Below are 11072 nucleotides of genomic sequence, written 5' to 3'. Positions count from 1 at the left end.
CTCAATAGATTGAATATGCAAAACGGCCTACCAACTACTGAGAATTTCAGCTACCGATAATAGCTTTTTAAAATAAGAGTAGGTTTATAATTTAAAGAACAAATGAACAAAGACTCACAACAACCTAAAGAACATTGACATAATGTGGTGTCTGGATCAGGTTTTTCAACTTGTGAATGGCTTAGTTCTTGAGAGCACTTGAGAACCTAAGGCGGCAAGGATTTGCACAAGATAGTTTAGGTTTTCAAGTGATACCCACTATGTTAGAACAAGTTGTATATATACTGGGGAACATGTGGGTGAGATAGAGACCACTCATCCCATGTTTGACTTAAAACATGGGCCGTAGCACTGTTGTACAGTTGTGCAGTTGACGGTGCAGCTTTAAAATTGTTGCTACTGACTATACGACGTACAGAGAGAGCAGATCGTGAACCGGGTCTCTCTCTATTTCTCCAGCATTTTGACAATCATCAAAACATAGAATGTACTTTGTTTTATCAATACTTATTAGACTGCAGGGGTATTTTTATACACAATCGCTAACGGAGGCTAAAGTTAGCTAATAAAGGAAAGTAGAGTGGTATATTTGACCCTTTTTCCCTATTTTATTTTATTCATGAACTAGAAAAGATGAAAAGTGTTCATGAACTTGGAAAATAAAAAGAATTTCTAGAATTAAATTAGTTGCATGTATTAGTCCAGGGGCATGTTAGAAAATTCCTTTGAGTACCTAGGTACCATAATCATATGGTGTGGGAAGAAAAAATCTAAGCCTAAATGTAAGTTGAGTTGGTGGAAGAAATATTCTCCACTTTTCTTCAAAGGGAATGATTGATTTTGCAAGTCAAGTTGAGTGGAACAAAGAAGAATCATTGGCTCACTTGTCTTCAAGAAAGAATTTAAGTGATTGAGAGTGCTTCTACTTCCCGAATTTCCAACAATCTCCAGTCAACATTATATAAAATAAAAAGAAATAGAAGTTCTCAATATTTTCCACGGGCATAGAAATCTCATAAAAAATCTCAAATAGCGCATAAAGACTCCTGGAAAGCATAGGATCTAATTCGTGATGAATCCTTATCATACAGACATAAAACAACTATGCGATTTGCCACATTAGTTTAGTTTCATGTGACTACAAAAGGATTTAGATAAATTCATTTAATTAATCACTATCGGATATCTTTTAGATTATATCCTACTTTTTATAATAAAATTGATCGACAATAAGTCGCCTTGCTTTCTAAATCAAAATACAGTAACAGAACACAGCATTTCAATTGTCATATACAAAGAATATGTATAAAAAACCTCTTGTACTAAATAAAAGTTATGCCAATTCCGAACAAGTTGGGTTCGGCTGTATGAATTCTCGCTGACCATATTTCTCCATATAAATTCATTTACTAGCATAAAGATCTCTAGTATGGGCTAAAAGACTCCAAGAAACCATAGGATTTAAAATAATACTATCATGACTAAAGCCTATTCCTAACTCCACCGGTCCCAAGCTTTAATGAAGGAGGAGGGTCACGGTAGACTGACAGCCAACATAAAACTAGAGAGTTCATGATGAGTCTTCATAATACAGGTATCGTATTGAGACATAATATATCTAAAAAATTAAATGAATTGATCACCCAATTCAACGCGTACCTTAGCTTCTGATCTTTGAGAAACAAGGAAGCTTCCTCTTTCCAGTTTTTGACTTGGCAACAAAGTATCAGTTGGATTTCTAAAACTTCCCCACAATGGATCAGTAGACCCACTTCCCATGATAACAAAATTCCCAGTATCATTCATGAGTCCATAATCAACATTACCAAGCCCGAAATCAGTTCTCCATGGGGTAGTTACCTGAGAATCACCAAGTATAAGACCCCTTTGAGGATCAAGATTCAATCTTGATCCTTGTGGCACTGGACTACTTATATTTTCATGCCAAAGTATTGTTTTTTCTTGTATTTTTGCATACCACATACAAAGCAAGAAGTGATATTTATTATCTTGAATTTTTTGGAACCCAAATGCAAAATCACCAGATGGCGAAAGCCATGAGGTACTTCCATCTGTTGCTGTAATAGAACTATTAGTAGCTACTCTACCATTATTTTGAGCTAAATTGTGTAATGGAATGGAAAAAAGAAGTTATATTTCAAGAAAATAAGAAAAGGGAACGACCATTGAAAGTGGAAATATGATTTGTTAAACAAATCAAGGACATCACTATATACAGAAGAAAAATTGTACTATTGAGTTTTGGATGAACTGTGAACACTTCAGAGTCCACTTCTACTTTTCTCTGTTAGGTTAATCAATAGTGCTTGTGTCCTCTGCCCCTCAAGGTCAAGGGTATGACCAATAATCCAATTGGCCAAGTTTCCAGGAAGCTTAAAATAGTTCAGGACTAGACTATTCATATCAATAATTTTTATTTACCAAATTAAAATTTATAACTTCCTTTTTTGTAATTTGATAGGCAAGAGCACTTTTTGAACATATTGATCGTACTCAAACCACTAACGAAGCATTTCTCAGATAATTTAGCCAAACACAAACGACTACTCGCCACAACACTTTTGATTAGAAGTATTTCACAAAATAAGTTGATTCTGGTAGTTTCACCAGACATACTAGAAATCGGGATTAACTAGCGTTCTAATTAGATGGTGTTACACTTTATCATTGAAGTCTTGAAAGGAAGTCTTCATTTCATGTCAGCATGCAAGAGCTGGTATCAAAATTTCATAGTTAGGGATTATAACGAAACTTAAATTTCAGACCTAGGATTTCATACTACAGGGTTCAAACAAATATATGTCACACAGAGGATTTGCACTATGACTTAAAATAAATTTTGATCCCCTTACTACTCAAGAACATTCAATTGTTTATATTTAACTCTTCTTACTCGATATAATTTTTAACGAACCATTTGCCACAACCTAGCTCTGCCCCTCTCTGCATTTAAAGGTTTATGAAAAATCAATTTGTATAGACTGGCGATGCATGAAAGAAAGTTAAGGTTTTATTTCATTTTTAGTGTAAACTTCTTCTTTTTAAAAAGAAGAAGATATTAATTAGACTATTGACTAAGTCAATTCCAGAGTCTCAAAAATTGATAAATATAAGCAATCAACTTTGTTGTCCTAGATCTATTGTCTTGACGGAACATTAGATGTGCCTTTAAACCAAATTAGTTGGAAAGTTCAATATAACTGTTGACTCTTCTCTGTCTATAACAGGAATATAGAAAATATCAAGTATATTGAAAGTGATCCTTTTCTTTCTATTCCTAAAATAATTCAAAAAAATGATAGGTAATAAAAAGCACTAATTTGTTTTGACTTTGAATGCTATATTTGCTTAAAAAGCAAATCTGTATTTTGTGGAAAATTCCTTCACTTGTGATCTTGATGTTTTGTGGTCTTTTTTATCTGTCGTTTACAACTTTGAGAAACTCATCAAGAAAACTAGTTAATAGATTTAATAATCAGTAGTAGGGGTGTACAAAGTAAACCGACAAACCGCACCAAATCGATAAACCGAGTCAAACCGAGGAAAAAACCCAACTAGTGGTTTGGTTAGACTTGGTTTGGTGTTGATAAAAAAAACCCGACCATAATTGGTTTGGTTTGGTTTTAACTAAAAAAAGTCAAACCGAACCAAACCAACCCGATATTACATGTATTCATTTTTTAAAATATTTTATACAAAAAAAATATTTATTTGTAATGGAATTTATAAATATTTCTTTTATTTTTTTGTAGTTTTTTTTATCTATTATCATATTATTCAAGCTTGAACTTAAAATTTTAAATGTCAATAAGTTTTATATCCTATGGATATTTGTAACTCAAATAAAGTTCAAAGCAAAACCAGCTCAACACTAACGCTAACAGAAGAAATTCAATTTACCACTAGGAATGACAATAATGTTGGATATCTATTCTTTAGTTTTGCATAATTAGTTTGGAGAGTGAAAATACATAACTTAAATTTTTTTTCTTTGTCATGTAATTAATACTTATTAGTCGTGCTTATTTTAGCATGACTTAGTATTTTTAGATTATGGTCATTTTTTTTATGGCTTGTTAATTAGCAATATTTATTTTAACCGATTTTATTAGTTTTTGTTGAATATTTTAATACAATGTCATCACTCTTCTCACATTTTGTGTTATTTTCTTAAGAAACACCTTAATTATATAGTTGTATCTTATTATGACAGAAATATTTGAAGTAAAAGTTATATGTATTGTATCAAGACTATTCCGAAAAAAGAAAAAAAACCGAAAAAACCCGAGGTTGAAAAACCCGGTTTTTTTTTTTTTTAATTTAAAGCCACCTTCATGGTGGGGGGTTAGGCGACCCCTGTCTTATATATTAAAATCCAAAACGAGAATACATGAGCTCGAGGTACATGCTGCCTAACCTCTCCGAGTCTACTTAAGCCAATGAACATGCCCATTGTGCTATAATGTTTCTTCCAAGACAATGTCTTGTTAATCAAGCAGAAATTATCGCCCGAAGGCTCTTTACAGTTGATGAGAATAGTGCTCTCATATTTTCCTTTGGGCTCACAAAAAAGTAGGTACCAACTATACATTATGTACCACATCACTGAGATTGATTTCTTTAGCTTTTTTGTTCCTTACCCGAAAGTTTGGAAAACCTGCTTTGTCCAGATTGATCAGACCTTTGACCTTTAGGGGGAGATCATCAAAATTGTTGTAAAGCTTGTTGGTCTGGAGCGAGTGGCTCAATGAAGCAAGAGTGTCCGCCACCTTGTTAGCTTCTCTAAAACAGTGTTGGATCGACCAAGAAGTGCCAATCAAAGCTCTTTTAATTTCCTTGATAATTGCGTCAACTTGCCAAGGGAATTTTAACGTTTGGTTTGGTGTATAAATTTAAAAACCCGACGCGATTGGTTTGGTTTGGTGTTTAAAAAATCTGAACCAATCCGGTCCATGTACACCCCTAATCAGTAGTATTTGATTAAATTACCCTTATCCCTTCCTCAAACGAGTAAATAATGATAGTACGCTTTCTTGGAGTAGTAAGGGTGGAATCGAAAAAGAAATAAATTAATACCTTCTTGATTTTATATAGGTACAAATATTTTAGTTAAAGTGACAAATAAAAAGAACCGAAGCACCTAGCAAGAAAGGACATCAATTTATACTTGCTTGCCGGCCAAAAAAGATTTCGTTGAAAACTCTCAATCTACAAAGGCTAATAGTGTTTTATCCCTTCTTAATAGTTTTGCTATTCAACTATTTCCTAATCTTGTAATGCAAAGGCTAAAAGATCAGTAGTCAGAACTACTCATTGCATACAAATGCTAAAAGATCAGTAGTCAGAACTAAACATTGCAGGCCAAGCAAGAGACCTTCACTTATTAGACATGTTTGGTTCAACGGAAAATATTTTTCACGAGGAAGTCATATTTTGGTGTTCCGTCAACAAAAAATGTTTCCTAAAGGAAAACATTTTTTATCAGAAGGGGAAAATAAACAATGTCGTGATTTTGATCATATGCATTTTTGCCTACTTTACAAGTTCACCCTTCATGGCAAGTGAGAGATTTCCAAGAGTACCCTTATTGTCAACAATTACCCCTGGCATTGTCACAGCTCTACTTTACACATAACCATTTTCTCCAATCTCGATTTTTTCATACTTCACTTTGCCTCCTTCCTCTTCATATATGTGTCTGAACAGCAAACCATCTCTCCCGATCGATCCATACTTTTCAACTCTTACCATTTCAGGATAATTCTTGCCTGTCTGTACTTTTTATGGCAAGAAAGATATCTTAGGATGCTGCTGAGGCAAATTGTAGGAAGTTCATTGTAGAGGATCCATTTTTCCTAGGTTGCACGGTAGAGTCTGAGCTTAGTCACTATCCATAGTAATCTGTTAATAGCCACAGATGTATTGATTGTTTTGTTTGTTTGTTGATTACAGTTCTCAGACTCGTCCGTTACTGCAGTAGGTGATCACTTTGATAATATAATCAGCTGTAGATGATCACTTTGATAATATAATCAGTTAGTTACCAGAAAAATAAATGGAAGAACTGCTTCATGTATCATGAATTTATGAAGATCATTACTATTTAAAGAACATCTAACATGAAAGCAAGTAATATAACTAGAGCACTGGAACGTAAAAAACACATACAGAGGAGGAAGTTGAACATAGATGAGACTTACAACAACACCACATAGATGAGGCTTATGATGTTAAATAGTAATGCTAAAATTATATGGACATGGTGGAATTGTCACTTCAACAGACCCTTCAAGCATTTGAGCGACTTTCCTCATAGTAGGTCTCATCGATGAATCCTCCTGGATGCACCAAATACCAACCATCACGAACCTCTCGAGCTGCTTCTTGTCATTCAATGCCTCGATATCACTTCCCACCAGAGCTTCCAATTTTCCTTCTTGAAAGCAATCCAAAACCCAATCCCTAAGAATAGCCTCTGGTCCGTAGCTTTCCTCATTCTCATATTTTTTCCGACAAGTGATGATCTCCAGTAGCAATACACCAAAGCTGTAAACGTCCACCTTAACCGTGACCCGACTATTCCTAAACCATTCCGGTGCAACATAACCTCTCGTTCCTCTAATTATAGCGATTGTTCGACTCTGGTTGATCATCAGCAGTTTAGACAATCCGAAATCTGATATTCGAGCAACGTAATAATCATCAAGGAGAATGTTTTGAGGCTTTATGTCACAATGGATAATCTGCGTGCTGCACTCTTCGTGGAGGTACACAAGTCCCCTTGCAATCCCCATTGCGATGTTCGTCCTCTGGCTCCAAGTAGGTTTTGGATCACCAAAAATGAAACTTGCAAGAGTGCCATTACTCATAGACTCATAGACCAACAAACGATGAGGTCCCTCGTTACAATATCCAATCAGACGGACCAAGTTCTTATGATGAGTCTGACTAATCACATTTACTTCAGTCATGAATTCTTTCTCTACCTCATGAGCAACTCTGTCCAGTTACTTTATAGCGACTATGTTTCTTGAACCGATAGGCATTACCCCTCTGTAAAAAATCCCGCATGCACCCCTGCCTAGCTCTTCCTTGAAGTCTTTTGTGGCTTCTACAAGTTCTTTATATTTAAAACTATGACAAACAGAGTTCGTCACGTGACTTGTAGGGCGAAAAGCGTTCACTCTCTTTTTGTAAATGAGCAAAATGTTTACCAAGACCGAGCCACCTAAGAGCGAGGACGCCAAAATTGCCCAAATTTGCCAACTCTGCTTTAAATTATCTGGTTGAGACCAGAGAACATTCCAGCCACTGCTATTAGAATTCTTTGAATGATAATAATGAGTAAGAACTCCATCAAAGTTAAGAGTTACGAGATGGTAATTGTCCGAAGCTGAAGGAATGGATGGGGGCGTAAGAATTGTCCTTTGATTGTTTCGCTTCAACACGTACATCCTGCCATTCTCTTCAAAAACCAATATAGCCCCAGAATTGGTTGCATCTGTTGTGTCAGAAGTTTGACTATTATAGTAAACATTATCATAATCTGAATTTTAAGGCACACTTTGTGTAACAAGCACCAAATGCCCGTCATCAAGCATCCGAAGATAGAACCTACCTACTGAGAAATAACATAATTAAATAATTTAAAAGTGTTCTCTTGCTAACAGTTAACTGTTTGGCTGGGGGGAAAGAATCAGGCGCACACCCAAGGAGTCGTGTTGTGACATACAACAACAACTACACCTCAATTCCAAACTAATTGAGGTCGACTACATCAATCTTCATCGACCATGTTTCTCCATATAAATTAATCTCAGACCAACATTATCTAAAATAAAAATAAAAAGTATTTGATGTTCTGTATATAATAATCTCATAAAAATCTTTAATAGGGCTAGAAGACTCCTAGAAAGCATAGGATCTAATTTGTGATGAATCCTCATGATACAGATATCATGTTGAAACATAATAGAATTAAATGAGTCTGACACACAATTCAACGCTTACTTTGAGAGAAAGTAGTTTCTGATCTTTGAGAAACGGGGAAGCTTCCTAAAAGTGTGCTCTAGCTAACCATTAAGTTTTTGGCCGCTGCACCTTGAGACATACAAAAATAACCATGCTTCAATCCCAAACAAGTTGGGGTCTGTTATATGAATCCTCACTGAATATGATTCCTTGTATAAATTCATCTCAAACCAGCATTAAATGAAATAAAACTATTTGGCCCGTGCGCCTTGAGGCATACAAAAATAACTATGTTTCAATCCCTAACAAGTTGTGGTCAGCTATATGAATCCTCACTGAATATGATTCTTTGTATAAATTCATCTCAGACCAGGATTAAATGAAATAAAACTAAAAGCAAAAAGCACTAGAAGTTCTCTATATTTTCTACGGATGTAAAAATCTCATATAAGGCTAAAAGACTCCTTCCAAGTATAGGATCTAAAGTAAACTTACAAACATGACTAAAACATATTTCTATCTCCGTTTGTGCGAGCTTGCTCACTCTGCCGGTCCAAGCCCGAATAAAGGACGAGGGTAAGTAGGCTAGCAGCCAATATAAAACTAGTTGAATCCTCATAATAAAAATTTCGTATCGAGACACAATTGAATGAGTTGATCACACAATCAACACATACCTTGAGTGAAATTAGCTAGTGATCTTTGAGAAACAAGGAACCTTCCTCTTTCCAATGTTTGATTTGGCAACAAAGTATCAGTTGGATTTCTAAAACTTTCCCACAAGATCAGTAGAATCACTTCCCATGATAATAAAATTCCCAGTATCGCGCATGAGTGCATATTCAATATTACCTTGAGTATCAGTTATCCAAAGGGCAGTCCCTTGAGGATCGTTAAGTATAAGACCCCTTTGAGGGTCAAGATTCAATCTTGATCCTTGTGGCACTGGACTACTTATATTTGCATGCCAGAGTATAGCCTTTTCTTGTAGTTTTGCATACCATATACAGAGCAAGAAGTGATCTTTATTATCTTGAATTTTTTGGAACCCAAATGCAAAATCACCAGATGGTGAAAGCCATGGGGTACTTCCATCTGTTGCAGTAATAGAACTATTAGTAGCTACTCTACCATTAGTTTGAGCTAAATTGTACAATGGAAAGGAAAAAAGAAGCAATATTACAAGAAAATAAGAAAAGGAAATATTCATTGCCAAAGCAAATTTGATTTGTTAAACAAATTAAGAACATCACTATATACAGAAGAAAACTTGCAGTGTGAGGTTTGGATGAACTGTGAAGACTTCCGAGTCAACGTCTACTTTTCTCTGTTAGGTTAATCAGTAATGCTTGTGTCCTCCGCCTTTCAAGAGTATGACTGATAGTCCAATTGGCCAAGTTTCCCGGCAGCTAAAAATAGTACAGGACTACACTATTCATATCAATAATTTGTATTTATCAAATTAAAATTTTTAACTTCCTTTTTCGTAATTTGATGCATAAGAGCACTTTTTGAAATATATTGGTCAAACTTAAACTACTAAGAAAGCATTTCTCAAATAATTAACCAAACACAAACTGTTACTCCCCAAAGAATTGTTGATAAGAAGTATTTCTTAAAATAAGTTGATTTCTGTAGTTTAATCACAACAACAACAACAATCACCCAGTGAAATCCCACATCGTGGGGTCTGGGAAGGGTAGAGTGCACGCAGACCTTACTCCTACCAAGGTAAGATGGCTGTTTTCGAAAGACCCTCGGCTCAATAAAAGCATAAAAAGAAGTCAGATAAGGTTAAGAGAATCAAAGCGATATGAAATGAAATAATGCAAGCGACTAGAAAATCGCGGCTAGCTAGCATTTTAGTTGGACGATGTTACATTTATCTTTGAAGTCATGAAAGGAAGTCTTCATTTCATGTCAGCGTGCAAGTGCCAATATCAAATATTCATATAAAGGGACTATAAAGAATTTGGACTTGATGACCTAAAATAAATTTTGAACTATGACCTAGGATTTCATACATAGAATTTGGACTATGACCTAAAATAAATTTTGAACCCCCTTTTCTATTACACCAAACTATTTCCTTATGTCAATAACATGGATTTCATACATAGAATTTGAACTATGACCTAAAATAAATTTTGAACCCCCTTTTCTATTACACCAAAATATTTCCTTATGTCCAGAACATTCAATTGTTTATATATAACTCACTACAAAATAATAATAATAATAATAATAATAATAATAATAATAATAATAATAATAATAATAATTTATGGAAGTTGAAAAGTGCAATTCACGGGGGTTATTAGCCTTCACTAATTGCTTGAGGAGGCCAAAACCCCGACAAATTGCAACTTTCAACCTCCACAAATTACCTTTTTTTTTTAGTGACTCTATTTACTCGATATAATTTTTAATGAGCCCTTTGCCACAACCTAACTCTGCCCGTCTGCATGTAAGGGTTTATGAAAGACAAATTGTATAGACTGGTAATGCATGAAAGGAAGTTAAGTTTTTGTTTCATTTTTTGTGTAATTTTTTTTTTTAAAAGGTAGAAGATATTAATTAGACTATTGGTCAATTCCGTAGCCTAAAAATTGATAAAACTAGGCAATCAACTTTGTGGTCCTAGATCTATTGTCTTGATGGAACATTCAATGTATCTTTAACAAAAGTCGTTGGCGAATTCAATATAACTGTTGATTCTTCTATGACTATAACTAGAATAAATAAAATATCAAGTATTTTGGAAGTGATCCTTTTCTTGTCTATTCCTAAAATTTCTACAAATGATAGGTAATAAAAACGCGCATTTGTTTTGACTTTGAACAAAATATTTGCTTAGAAAAAACAAGATTTTGTGGAAAATACCTTCACTTCACTTATAATCTTGATCTTTTCTGACTCTTCATACTCCTTCCGGTCTTTTTTTATCTGTCCTTTAAAGTTTTGGCACTCATTAAACAAAACTATTTAATGAAATTGAATATTTGACTAAATTACCAATATCTTTTCCCTAAATGAGTAGTTAATGATAGTATGCCTTCTTGGAGTAGGAAGGATGGAAT

At 34.5% G+C, this 11072-nt stretch overlaps 1 pseudogene; it reads right to left on the bottom strand.

Moving 5' to 3' along the window:
* Positions 1–5086: 5086 nt before the first annotated feature.
* LOC132625985 (G-type lectin S-receptor-like serine/threonine-protein kinase RLK1) lies at positions 5087–9876 on the bottom strand (annotated as a pseudogene).
* Positions 9877–11072: the final 1196 nt, after the last annotated feature.

Source organism: Lycium barbarum, chromosome 2 (assembly GCF_019175385.1).
Source record: "Lycium barbarum isolate Lr01 chromosome 2, ASM1917538v2, whole genome shotgun sequence".
NCBI lineage: Eukaryota > Viridiplantae > Streptophyta > Magnoliopsida > Solanales > Solanaceae > Lycium > Lycium barbarum.
The sequence above is the reverse complement of the archived record's forward strand: the minus strand, read 5'-3'. Positions and strand labels throughout refer to the sequence as shown.